Genomic DNA, 12,853 nt, shown 5'->3' with positions numbered 1-12,853 from the left:
ATGGTATTAAGTACTGTAGGTTCTAACACCTCTCGTGTTTGGGGTTTTCATTAAAAAAAAAATCATTCTCTTTTTTTTTTCTTCTTTACTATGTCCCATAATTGCTATTTATCACTTTGGCTTGCACGACCAGAGCAAAAGTCTGTTTGGTTGTTATTTATGCTGTCGTCCTAAGAACCAGCGAGCCTAATCTTTACATAAAGTGATTTTGCATCTAGAGTACGCAAAAAGACTAATCTTGTTTTTTATTTTTTTTTTACCAATCACAAACAATAAACTAAACTTAAAAAACTATAATTCATTGCATCGTTTGACTAGTTATTTTTTGACACGTGATTTTTTCAGCAAACAGTCATTTTTTTTTTCAGAATTGACGGTACTTTTTAAACCACCGCATCTACAAACAGACAACATACGCGCTTACAAACATAAGGGGGACGTCATGCAACCTGCGAGACCTCCATCAGATCTCGACGCTCCTGATATCCCACAATGTAATATTCACACAGTAATACTTTTACTTATTTTCTCCTAGATTTTTAATAAAGATTGAAACGCAACATGTATTTTACGGATCTTCTGTGATTTCATAAAACAAACAAATAGCAACATATACTACAGATAATAGCATGTAGTCAACATTTTTGTTATCTACTTTACTTATTTTCTGCTGGATTTTAACAAGCGAAAGATAACAAGTATTGCACGTTTCTGCTGTGATTAACATAAGCAATTAGCAACAATTCATGATTTATATATTTAGCGAACTGACAGCAAAAAAGTGAACTGAAATAGTAACGAGTTTCATATACGAGAACATTTCCTTTATGTGCACCTGCCATATCTGCCATATTGCCCAATCATCCCCCCAATGAGTGCACGGCATAATAACAAGTTCAGTGCTTCAGCTACAATATACGGCAAATAGCCTATGTGATATGTGCAAAAAAAAAAAAAAAATAATAATAATAAATAACTAAAATAAAATAAAAAATAAATAAGAAAGAAAAGAAAGAAAGAAATAATATTGCTGGATTTCTATTTTCCAATTTTAATGAAGGGGTGGCTCCACAAATCTTTCTACAGGAGCTAAATGTTATATTTGGCTCTTTTAGAAATAACGTTTTTTAGAAAGCATGTAATAAGTCGAGAAACAGTCGAGTTATTACATGCGGACGGACGAACGGAAGAAAATGCTGATGACAATAGACGCTATGCGCATATACGCGAAGGCGCCTAAAAAGCACGAGTAATTTAGTACCGGATATACGACGTCAAAGATAGACAAGTCTTATTAGGGTATATAAGATGCGGTCTTGGTGCTGAGCTTGTGATTAAAAGTTTAATATAAATCCTCTGACGTAAAACTTAATTTTGTATGAGGTTTTCGCAAAATAAATTGCTATCATTTGCATCGTAGAATAATTATTAATTCTTCTAGTACACTCGAAAAAACATATTATATATTTAATAAGAATGCCATTTACAATAATCTTTTAGTCATAATTAAGATCTGAAGTGATAGCTCTCTTCTTACTGCCAGTTCTGTACGTTTTGTATTGAAGTTCGGCTCACTTTTACCATTCATATCTGTTAATAGAGACAGGATCAAATAAAGTAAACAGTTAAAAAAAAAATCTGTTATTCTTGAACAACTAACATCTAAGCCAAATACATTAATAATGCCTTGAAATTTTACCACTCTTACAGCAACGAGAAAAAAAAAAAAATGGTATTGTCTAAGAGAAGAAACAGCAAGCTATCGGACCTGTCACTTGCATTCTCCTTTTCTTTCTACCTTTTCTAAAGCTCAAAAAAATTAAAAAAAAAAAAAAAAAAAAAGCCGGTAAACATTAAAGAAAGGATCAACTCGGAAAAGAGAAAAAAAAAAGGGGGGGGGGGGCGCCCACTACCTTCATTTCAACCCCGCCAAGCGGCGATGTGTCGCAGTGCACATGCGGACGGGAGACATGCTGCTGCTCCGATACCGGTAAATTCCAGCGCAGGGAGACGTGCAATACGGTATTGATTAGTTCAGAAACGAGGGTGGCTTTCGGAAAAGATGAGACGACAGGCAAGCTGGACTTCACTGCCCTGTAGATCAGTAGCGTTTGTTTACGGCTGCGTGCCAAGGTCGTAGTTAAGGGAGCAGTAGTGTACGACAAGCATTAAGATGGTGTTCTTGCAAGGTGCATAGGGATGAAATATTGTGGCACCCTCCGATAAAGAAAGGAGGTAAGTCTTATGGGTTGTAAGGGGTAAGTAGACTCCATGGACGTTCTTATCCTTTCCTTGTATCCGTCTCGATATGGCACCCTTATGTGGCGTCTACAACAAATTCTCCATAAAAAAGTGTCAAAATGTTTTGTGATGCACGTTTGATTCCAAAGGAGTGGAAAACAATACAAAAATATGACGATCACTTTATACATTTATCGGTATTTAAGACGTTGTATCAAAGACCTAGAAAGACTACGAACACTAACCAAGCAGAGCACAAACATACCAACTTTATTCTTATGACCTGATGCCAAGAAATTTTAATGAGCTTATTAAAGATTACTAACTAATGTAGTACATTCTTATGTATAATTCTTTAAAATCTACCTGAATTTCTTTTATAAAGAAAGTAGCGTGATTTTATAATTCTCGCTCCTGGGAAGGTATAAATATATCTTTGCTAAAACTGGTAATAAAATATCCTTAATAAACTCAGCAATGGTTGCTAGGAATACTTCAGGTCACGCAAACAAATTCGAGAATTAGGTAGCTTTACAAGTATCTATAATCAATACTAGAGCTGCTTTAAATAAACCTTATCTTGTATAAAAGTCTGATCTGCTGTAGTGATTTTAAGCCAGCAGACGCGATTATAAGCCAGCAGACGATACCAGTTGATTCACTTCAAGGTAGCGCAGCTGTCGCCTGTCAAATTAATTATTTTTTATGCGCAGTTTATCTTAGTAAAGTTAATTTTCATCACTTTTAAAAAAATTAGCATTTAGCTGTCTTCTAAAATTTAAGAACCAAAAAATTATATTATCAGAAACATGAAGATCTTAAAGTACTTTTTTGTGGTTGTTTACAAGAGTAATTATCGATTAATTAACTTTATAGTCTTTTGCATGAATTGAATACCCGCATGATCAGCAAATAATTAAGTTTGTGACATATAAGCATTTTTAGCGAGAAATATTTTTCATGATGGACAGTAAAACATTGTAGTATAAGAACCACGTTATGCTTATAAAAACCAATCTGATTGCTTACTATGATGTGGTCACAAAGGAACTGAATGCCAAAAATAATTTTGATATCATATACTTGGATTTCAGGAAAGCTTTTGATACTGTTGCACATGGAAGACTGCTGTACAAATTGGAGAGGTATGGCACCAAGGAGAAGCTGCTACAATGGATAAAGTGATGGTTGAGTGGAGACAACAGAGAGTGGTAATCAATGGACACTGCTCTTCTTGGACAAATGTTATTAGTGGAGTTCTCCAGGGTTCGGTGTTGGGCCCATTGTTGTTTTGCATATTTATCAATGATATTGATGAAGGTATATCAGGTTTAATGTCCAAGTTTGCAGATGATACAAAGGTTGGCAAGGTTGTTAACGACAGTAATGACAGTATGCTACTCCAACTGGATCTAGATAAGTTGGTAAAATGGGCTGAGAACTGGAGTTTAACATTGACAAATGCAAAGTACTGCATATGGGTAGCAATAACCGGAGAGAAACGTACCAACTAGATGGTACTACACTCAGGGAAGTGGAAAGTGAAAAAAAACTGTGGGTAATTGTGCAGCCAAATACGAAGTTCGCTGAGCAGTGCAGACGGGCTGCCAGGGCAGGTCATGGAGTCTTGTCAATGATATATAGGAATTTTGCTAGCAGGGACAGGGAGGTGATAATCCCGTTATACAAGCCAATGGTCAGGCCACATCTAGAGTACTGTGTACAGGTCTGGAGGCCTCGTTTTAGGAAGGACGTAGAGTTGCTAGAACGAGTACCAAGAAGGGCAACAAGATTGGTGAGGAGAACAAAGGGGTGCTCTTACTAAGAAAGGCTTAAGTTCTGCAAATTGCAGTGCCTGGAGAGTAGGCATCTGCGAGGTGATCTGATTGAGGTGTATAAGGCCTTGAATGGGTTGAGCAAGCTGAATGCTGATGGGATTCTTCGTCTTGCTCAGACTAAGAACCTGAGGGGGGCACAGTTTCAAATTGAGGACATAGTTGTAGAATAGATGTGGGGAAATTTGCCTCTAGCCTGCGGGTAGTTGATTGGTGGAACAGGCTTCCATCTTTTGTTTTGGAAGCTAATAGCCTAAATAAATTTAAGGCTGAGCTGGACAGGATTTGGAACGAATGGAGGGATGAAATGGGAGGGTTATTTATTTTATTTTATTTATTTATTTTTTTTTTTTTTTTGGCTGATGCTGCATAAGCTTGCTTTCTTGCATCGTATGCCTCTACTAATGCTAATGCTAAATGTCGGCAACTTACGTAAGGTCCTCAGAATTTCACAAACAATTTCTTAGAATTTAAAAGTGACTAAGCTAGATTGTAATCATCATATTCATTAACCTGAACAGCAGACTGATAAGTTGATTAAAAGTAAGTTTTAAAAAGGACAAAATATAGTCTTAAGTCGTTTGGTTTAAAATTCAAAGAAGAAGAAAAGCTATCTGAATAGTTTTATCCGGTTCACACAATACAAAGAATCTGATGTACACGTAAAAAACCAGTTGCAAAAAAAGAGAGACACCAGCTCACTTTAATTATGTTTTCGTATAATTAGGGAGCTCTGCAACTGTAGTTTAAGTCTTTCATAATTGGCTGTTCTCTAATGAAGTTGTGACTATTATGGTATAAAAATAGTACCGGCTGCTTGTCTAGCTTAATGTAGGAGTTCAGAATGTGGCTGCACTTCAGAACGCTGCTATTTCCATAGGGATAAGTTTCCATGGTGCCTTTATGCAAACATTGGCCGATAATCTTACCAAGTTGTATGCTACAATTCTGACTGTGACAATATATCCCACGAAGTGTTAATATTATTGCCAAAAGCTTATTGTGCTTAAGCTTCCAAAGTTTAAGTTTAGTGTAAGTAATAATGTAATTAATTAATATAATAATCACTGAACAACCCAATAAAATTGCTTCGTCTTCAAAAGCATTCGAAGCGAGTTTCGCATTAAGTGAAATTTTACCGTAACAGAAAAACCACGTAATAACGAAAAATGTATGCTAACAATAAAACCTTCTGATTTTTTTCTCGGAAGAAAAGTTAAATGAAGTATTAATTGTACTTTTGAAAAACCGAATACTTCAGTGACAACGAAATGCTTAAGCTATTCAGACATTCTCAAAGTGTGTGTGTGTGTGTGTGTGTGTGTGTGTGTGTGTGTGTGTGTGTGTGTGTGTGTGTGTGTGTGCGCGCCAAAGCAACTGAGGATATGGGGTGTCAGTATATTGTGTTTGTAAATTGTATGTAATAATCTGTGGTCAACATCCCTGTTTTCTGAACCAAAGACCCCAGTTTTCAGGGGGGGACTATGCGACCCTTACTGAAACTGACCAACTCAACAACACTGTGAAAATAGCCCACAGAAACTTCTGTAGAAAGACCTACATTTCCATAGAAATGTAGATATTTTCGAACTAGATAGGGTCTATTTGAGGAAAGTGTTGTAGAATAGATATGCGGAAATTTGCCTTTAGCCAGTGAGTAGTTGATTGCTGGAACAAACTTCCATCTGTCGTTGTGAAAGTTGATAGCTTAAATAAATTCAAGGAAAATAAAAAGTGGACAAACTTTTGGAGAGAAGGGTTTTTTTTTTTTGGCTGATGCTGTATAAGCTTGTTTTCTTGCATCATATTCCTCTGTTAATGCTAATGCTATTTCGATTATTCACAATTTCGGGTTCGATTCCCACCTCGGGCTTGGATCAATGTACTGCAAAAACCTTGGGAGGTGCATTATGGCCACAGAAGCCTATGCGCCAACAACTACCAAAAAAAAAAAAAAAAAAAAACAATTTCGGGGGGGGGGGGGGGGACTGTGCGACCCTTACCTGAGACTGACCAACTCAACAACATTGTGAAAAAATCTGATTCCATCGAGGATGGAATTGGATTTTGCTCTACAGTTTTAATACACCATGGCATACTGTCCCATGGTGTAGTAAAACTGTGATGGCATACTACACATCTGTGTGTGATTTTACTTTCAAAATGCACCGCATTAGTAGATCTGTTCCACATTAGTAAATCACAAACAGGTGTAGTATGCCAACTGAATTACGTTCTACCAAATCTCTTAATACCTGGAATCTTAGGCAGCGTTATGCCAGGGCTAAATCTTCTCAGAGTTCTAACTCTGAGAAGATTTAGTCAAGTGGTTAGGTGGTTAAGAGGTTGAAAACAGGTTGCGTCATGTTGTAAAAGAAGGAAGATTTCCATCGTAAGCACTCATGCATTGAAGGTAATTACTTCTGAACTTGGTGGCCCATAAGGTATTGTAAATGTGGATGCCAAAAGTTGCAATTAAAAATAAATATAGGTAACCGATAAATATGAATTGATTTGAACATTAAATTAGCCAACATTAATTAAACAAACGTCATTTACGTAATACAATTCTCAATTGAGTTGTAACCACTTGTATGCTTTCTTCAGGCTGGATTTCTTTATTCGCTTCGCTATTTTATAAAGAAACATGTTCATAATCCAAAATTTTGATAACATAAGTTACCCCTTGACTTTAATTGTGAGTGTATAATTTTTGTAGAGCAATAAATTCATCAACTCGTCAGACGCAATGTTCTGGGTTCACTCTGGTCTCGGGTCTCTTGTGACTAGTGAATTTTTGAATTAGTCGTTTATGTGTAAGGAAAATACATGTAACTACTATTATTTTTTTAAAAAAAATGGCTAATTATATGGAGTGAGCTGGAGTTTATGAAATACACTACATTGTCAAAAGTATGCAGATAGCCATGGGATTTCGGAAAAATTACCCCAACCATCCACTTTTCAGAAATAGGTATAAAAGCAACTACATTTACGATAGAAATAAGTAGATTAATGAAATACAGTGTAGGTTGGTTAGGTTGGGACGTTGAGCTCGGGGGCTTCCAAGCTGAACGCCTCACAAGCACAACCTATTACTATGCAAGACGAATTGAGAAATCGAATTCTGGAAGCTTCAAAAACCATTACGAAGAATCCTAAAACAATAAGACTTGCGTCACTCTGATCTGCTGTTTTAGATGTTTTCCATTTAGAAGTTTAATTCAGTTTCTTTTTATATTTCACAATTTATGATTAATCTTAATATGTTGAAAACTTTTGATACATGTTTATAAAAACAACTTTCTTATTTTTAAATAGAATATGCTCTTACATATTTTCCGTACAATTTTGAAACACTGTAAATAAAACTAATACTAATAATACTAAGGCCGATGAAACATTAGTTGGTGCTGATGCGCAAAAGAAAATTCGTCCCAAAAAAAAAAGAAAAAAAAGTTGTTTGGTAAATTTTGCTGAAACAACTATGGTCACCTTCTGATGAGTAAACTTGAAGCATCAGTTTATTTTATTAGCAAACGATAAGGTATACATATAAAACTGCACTAAGTGGCCACAGTATTAGGTAACCCACCTAATGTCGAGTAGTTCCCTCGTTAGCCACTGGAACAACCTAGCTACATCGTGGCATGAGGTGTCGAAATTCGTGCCGAAGGGACGATGGTCCATGCTAACTCAAATGTTTACAATCGTTGCAAATTGGAAGGTAGCGGATTTCTGTTGAAAAGAGATCAGTCCACCTTATTGCAACTTAATATACAGAGGTGGACAAAAAAAAAAACTGCATCACTTGTGAATTTTGCAAATAATGTGTTTTGCGCTTCATTGCGGGTTGCAGAAACTTCGAAATGAATTTGTTAGATGGGATATATATATGTGAATGAAATCCAATAAAAAGACTCCACCTGATATACCTAATTGTCATAAATATCTTCCCAAATGGTAAAAATGCGTAATTAATGGAAATATGAGAAATAATCCAAATGGCAATCGACGACGGGCTAGCCAGGTGGGTAAAGTGCCTGCCTGCTAGCCCAAAGGTCGCGGGCTCGAATCCCGCCTCGGGCTTGGATCAGAGTAGAAAATGCAAAAACCTGGGGAGGTGCAATATGGTTACGGAGGCTGATGCGCCAACAACTAAAAAAAAAATGACAACCAAACATACATTTTATTGCATTTACGTGTACAAACTGAAATGACAAGTTAACGCAATAGTATTATGTACAGTAAATCAGCAAAATAAGTCTTCAACATTTTTTTCTTCCTCCTCAAGCTGCAATTACAGCCTTACAACGATCTGGCATAAAGTTAATCAACTTCTGGATATACGGTTTCCCAATTTCGTGGTACCACACCCTTACAATGCTCACCTGAACCTGAATCTTACTTGTTGGCTTCTTCTGAGCAAATTTACACGACTTTACCTACCGCAATTTTCAATAGAATTCAAATCTCGACTGTTCACGGGCCAGTCCAACACTGTAATGCCAGCGTTTCTGAGGTATGACTGCAACTTAAGGGAGAAAAACGAGGGAAAACATTCGTGTAAGTATGTTTTAAGCCTTGTGAGACAAGAAGACAAACTCATCATTAAATCTAAATAGCATAAACTTACCAATTTTGCTGTGTGGCAAGGTGCTGAGTCCTGTTGAAAAATGCAGTTTTGGAAGTCTGTGTGGTGATCCCTAATAACGGCTTTCAGGCACTCCTCCAAGGTAGCAGTGTAGGTTTCTGCATTCACAGTTCCGTTAATAAACTTAATTTCCCCACCCGACGTGATTGTTATGATTCCCCAGATCATCTGACAGGCGGGAAACTTTACAGTCGGTGTTATGCAGTCAGGATGGTATGCTTCCGATTTTCGTCTTCTGACATATCGCTTCGCACCCGAGCCATGCAGGTTGAATTTCGATTCGTCAGAAAAGATGAGTGTCTCACTGCTCTTTTGTCCATGAAACATGCGTTTTAGCCCAAGCAAGTCGCTTCTTCCTCATTTGTTGGGTCAACAAAGGTCAACTTCTTCTTGGGCCGATAGGTATGCAGACCACATTCCGAAAGCCGTCTTTGGATAGTTCGTGCACTTGTTTTAACACCAGTGGTCATCTCAAAGTCCAGTTTTAGATCAGGAGTATGGCGATTACGAAGGCATAGCTGTTTCAAATATCGATCTTGGGAAGGCGTAGTCACTCCCTACGGCCTGATCCAGGTCTTCTCTTCACATTACCGGTTTCACCCTTTAATTTCAGCACCCGGGATTTATCAGCGATAGCACGCGTAGAAAGCCCTTCTGGAATAGAGCAACAGCTATACTTTTTTTCTTGGTGCCATGCTTACACCTCCGCAAAACAGGATACTAATGAGCGTGTATACCCTTCCAACGCCTGCATTATTTATAGAAACGGCTGATGCCTTGCAATTACTGTCTGATGCAATAGAAGCGTTATCTGAAGCAATACCTTTGCTTTGCGACAAATAAAATTACTGTAATCAAACAATATTTTATACGTTTCACTACAAATGTTACTTTTTTTAAGGTGATGCAGTTTTTTTGTCTAAAAATTAAGTTACTGAGGAGGCCACCGCAATAGGTTGAATTCACTCTCACGAATTAAGTTCAAGAGAGTGAATTCATATTCCTAGAACCAGTTCTATGCAATTTTTATCTTGCGTTATGGCGCATTATCCTATTGGAAGAATCTATTCACAGATTGATACACTGCAGCCATGAAGGAATGTGCTTGATCAGACATAATTTCCACATAGCCTGTGAAATCCAAACGTTGCTCCACTCATATCAAAAGACCCAACGTTTACCCAAAACACACTCCCCACACAGCCGCCCAGCCAACACTTAGCAGGATAGGTCCATGGTGGACTCATGCTGTTTGATTCGCACTCCATATTCCATATTCCGAACAGCATGTGTCAACGTTTTTCCATATTCTATATTTCAAACAACATGAGTCAACGTTTTTCCAACCTCCATTGTCCAAATATTGATGCTCGTGAATCCACCATAATCTTATCTTCTTGTTTCTTGTTTTTTGATGACAGAAGGGAATCCAGTTCGGTTGCAGGCAGTGATAACCCCTCCATGACATGGTATTGTGCATTGTGAAATGTCTCTTCTTTAATTACAGCTCTTTAACTGGGTCTGGGTTGTTTATTTGACTGAATGTAGCCTTCCTGTTATTCTACACAAGTCGTCAGCCTCCGTTGACCTCTTGCATCAACGATCTTTTGCTGACCACACGATCGTCGTTGGCTGGATGTTATTTGGTTACTGAATTAAGCTCAACACCGGAGACACGGTCAAATATGAAAACCCCAGAAGGGCTGCCGTTTCTGAGATACTGATATCAGCCGTAGCCTATGTGGGATCTCCTCACCTAGCTCTTCAAGGAGTAGAGGACTGATTTCCGGTCCATCTGGAAGCCGGATATTCGTTGAAGTCACATTCTCTCGGCGTGGGAAACTGGCAGTGTTCGTGACGGTTAGCTGACTTACTAAAGGTCCTTCTTCTTCTTGTTCATCGCCTACTGTCCTCTTTTGGGGGAAAGTCTCCTTCTCCCCCATCTTTTAAATCAACACCCTTCCCGCTGTCCCATCTTTACTCTCTACCCTGCTTTCCCAGTCTACTGTCTAATCTATGTCTTCTACTTCACCTTCCCAGCTTCTACCTCTGGGTTGCCTTCCTTTCTTCCCTACTTTTCTACCACTTTTACATCCATCCGGTTTTTTTTTTTTTGTCTGATGCTTTCTTGCATCATATGCTCTGCTAATGCTAAAGTCACCCAACCCTCATACTACACCGCTCGACAAAATTAACAAAACACGTAGAAAACGTGGTGGAACTCATGCAGCTTGCGATGAAACGAGACAGAATTTGGTATAGTGGTGTACCATAGAATAACAATGAAATATAGAGACAGCGAGAAACTTCGGACGGATATAAGAATTGCCAAAAAGGTCACATTACAGAAGCTGAAAATAGGTATACCTAATGAAGTGGCTTCTCAGTGTATATATTCTATGTCACCTTTATCCTTCCTTAAGGTTGCCAATTTTAAGACGGACAAATTGGGATAACACAATTTTTATTTCAATATGGACAAAACGCTTAATCGCATTCATCTTCATATTAATTTTGAAGATTTGAAAACTTCATATAAAATTTGACATAATCATTTTTATCAATCAACTGATTGATAAAAATGATTATGCCATTTTATCAGCGACAAGTTTAGGATCATCAATATTGTTACCATAGACATCAAATTTACTAATAGGATTGATTCCTTTCCTTTTGCTGCTAGTATAAACGAAGAAGCCCTAGTTATTTGCACTCTTAGCTAAGAGGACTTCTCGTAATCTGCCTTAGCTTGCCTAACCTGCTGAGTAATTTTATGAAAGACAAATTTATATTTACTGTAGGATTCGGGGTATACTGATCATTTATAATCATCCTATGCACCTTCCTTCTTCGCCACTGGGGTCGTCAGTTATTTTGTCATTCATTTTGATATATATATACCTTGAACAAATACCTTTTTGTTGCTATAAAAAAAAAAAAAAAAAAAACTTAGTCGCTTCCAAAATAAGGTATTTAAGCGTTTCCCATTAGCATTTGTATTCGTTAAAGTTACCATCTGGAATCTGAAAGTTACCCATGAAATGAATTTATATGATATCTAAGGCCATTATAATACCCCTTAAAAAACCAAAAACCCTTCTCCTTTCACTTAACAGTAGTTACTTATTTAAATAGATTTTACATCAACACGATGTAGGATCTGTTTAATACCACAAGTGATAAAAATATTTTGATCTGGTTATCACTAAGGGTCACACAGATATTACTGTCACTTATGGTATCTGACACGCTGCTGCAAGAAGCAGTCATCTAGAAATTCCTGAAATGTCCTACTACTACTACTACTACTGGTGAGTGACCAATCCATAAGTTCCAGTCAATCTCTGGAGGGTTATTGTTACCACAGCATGTTATTTACTAATAGGGTTGATTCTTAGGGTTAACTAGGAATCAAATAGGATAGGGTTAACTTCTTCCGCAGTGGAGCATCCTAATTTGCTTACCCATTTTTTTTTTTCTTCTATAACGGTGTTAATTATTCTAGTCACAATCATCTGGTATGAAAACGCACTCCTACTCTCATCTTTGGTTTTTCTAATACTTAGGCATTGGTTAACAAAGCAACAAAAGATGTAAAACCACACTTGGAATACTGTGTGCAAGTATGAAGACAGCACTTCAAAAAAGACATCGAGCTTCTTTACAGTCCAAAGACAAGCAGCCCAATTTATGAGATTTGGAAAGGGCACCCGTATAAGGAAACACTTCGAATATGTGGGCTACAGAGCTCGGAAACTAGGTACCTTAGAGGGAACTTCACTGAGATCTCTAAGGCCCTCAGAGGGGACAGTAAAATGAATGAAGGCGAGATTTTCACTGTTATAAATGATTCCGGAACCAGAGGCGATATATTGAAATTACAGGGAAAGAGACGTAAACTGGGTTGTAGGAGGTTTTCTTTTAGCCAGCGAGTTACCTTCGTGGGTAGTTGAGGTGGACAACTTGGGGAAACTGAAAGGTCAGCTGGATAGTTACCTACGTGAGGATGGAAACACATAGGTTGTCTATTTTTTTTTAATATATATATATATTTATTTTTATATTTTTAATTTTCATTTAGTTATATATTTTAATTTAGTTTTTTTTTTTTTGTCAGTGGTTT

General features: G+C 37.3%; 1 protein-coding gene across 2 annotated transcripts in view; it reads left to right on the top strand.

Moving 5' to 3' along the window:
• Positions 1–2,033: 2,033 nt before the first annotated feature.
• The window catches only part of LOC150091705 (uncharacterized), a 77,539-nt gene continuing 66,719 nt past the window's right edge, over positions 2,034–12,853 (top strand). For both annotated transcript variants that reach the window (XM_090385279.1, XM_090385261.1), the window contains exon 1: positions 2,034–2,235. The gene's annotated coding sequence lies outside the window, so the exon portion shown is untranslated. The remainder of the gene's footprint in view (positions 2,236–12,853) is intronic.

This window comes from Mastigoproctus giganteus, chromosome 1, assembly GCF_048544385.1.
Source record: "Mastigoproctus giganteus isolate SK-2022 chromosome 1, ASM4854438v1, whole genome shotgun sequence".
NCBI classification, from domain to species: domain Eukaryota; kingdom Metazoa; phylum Arthropoda; class Arachnida; order Uropygi; family Thelyphonidae; genus Mastigoproctus; species Mastigoproctus giganteus.
Note: the sequence above shows the minus strand (reverse complement) of the source record. Positions and strands in the feature narration are given on the sequence as shown.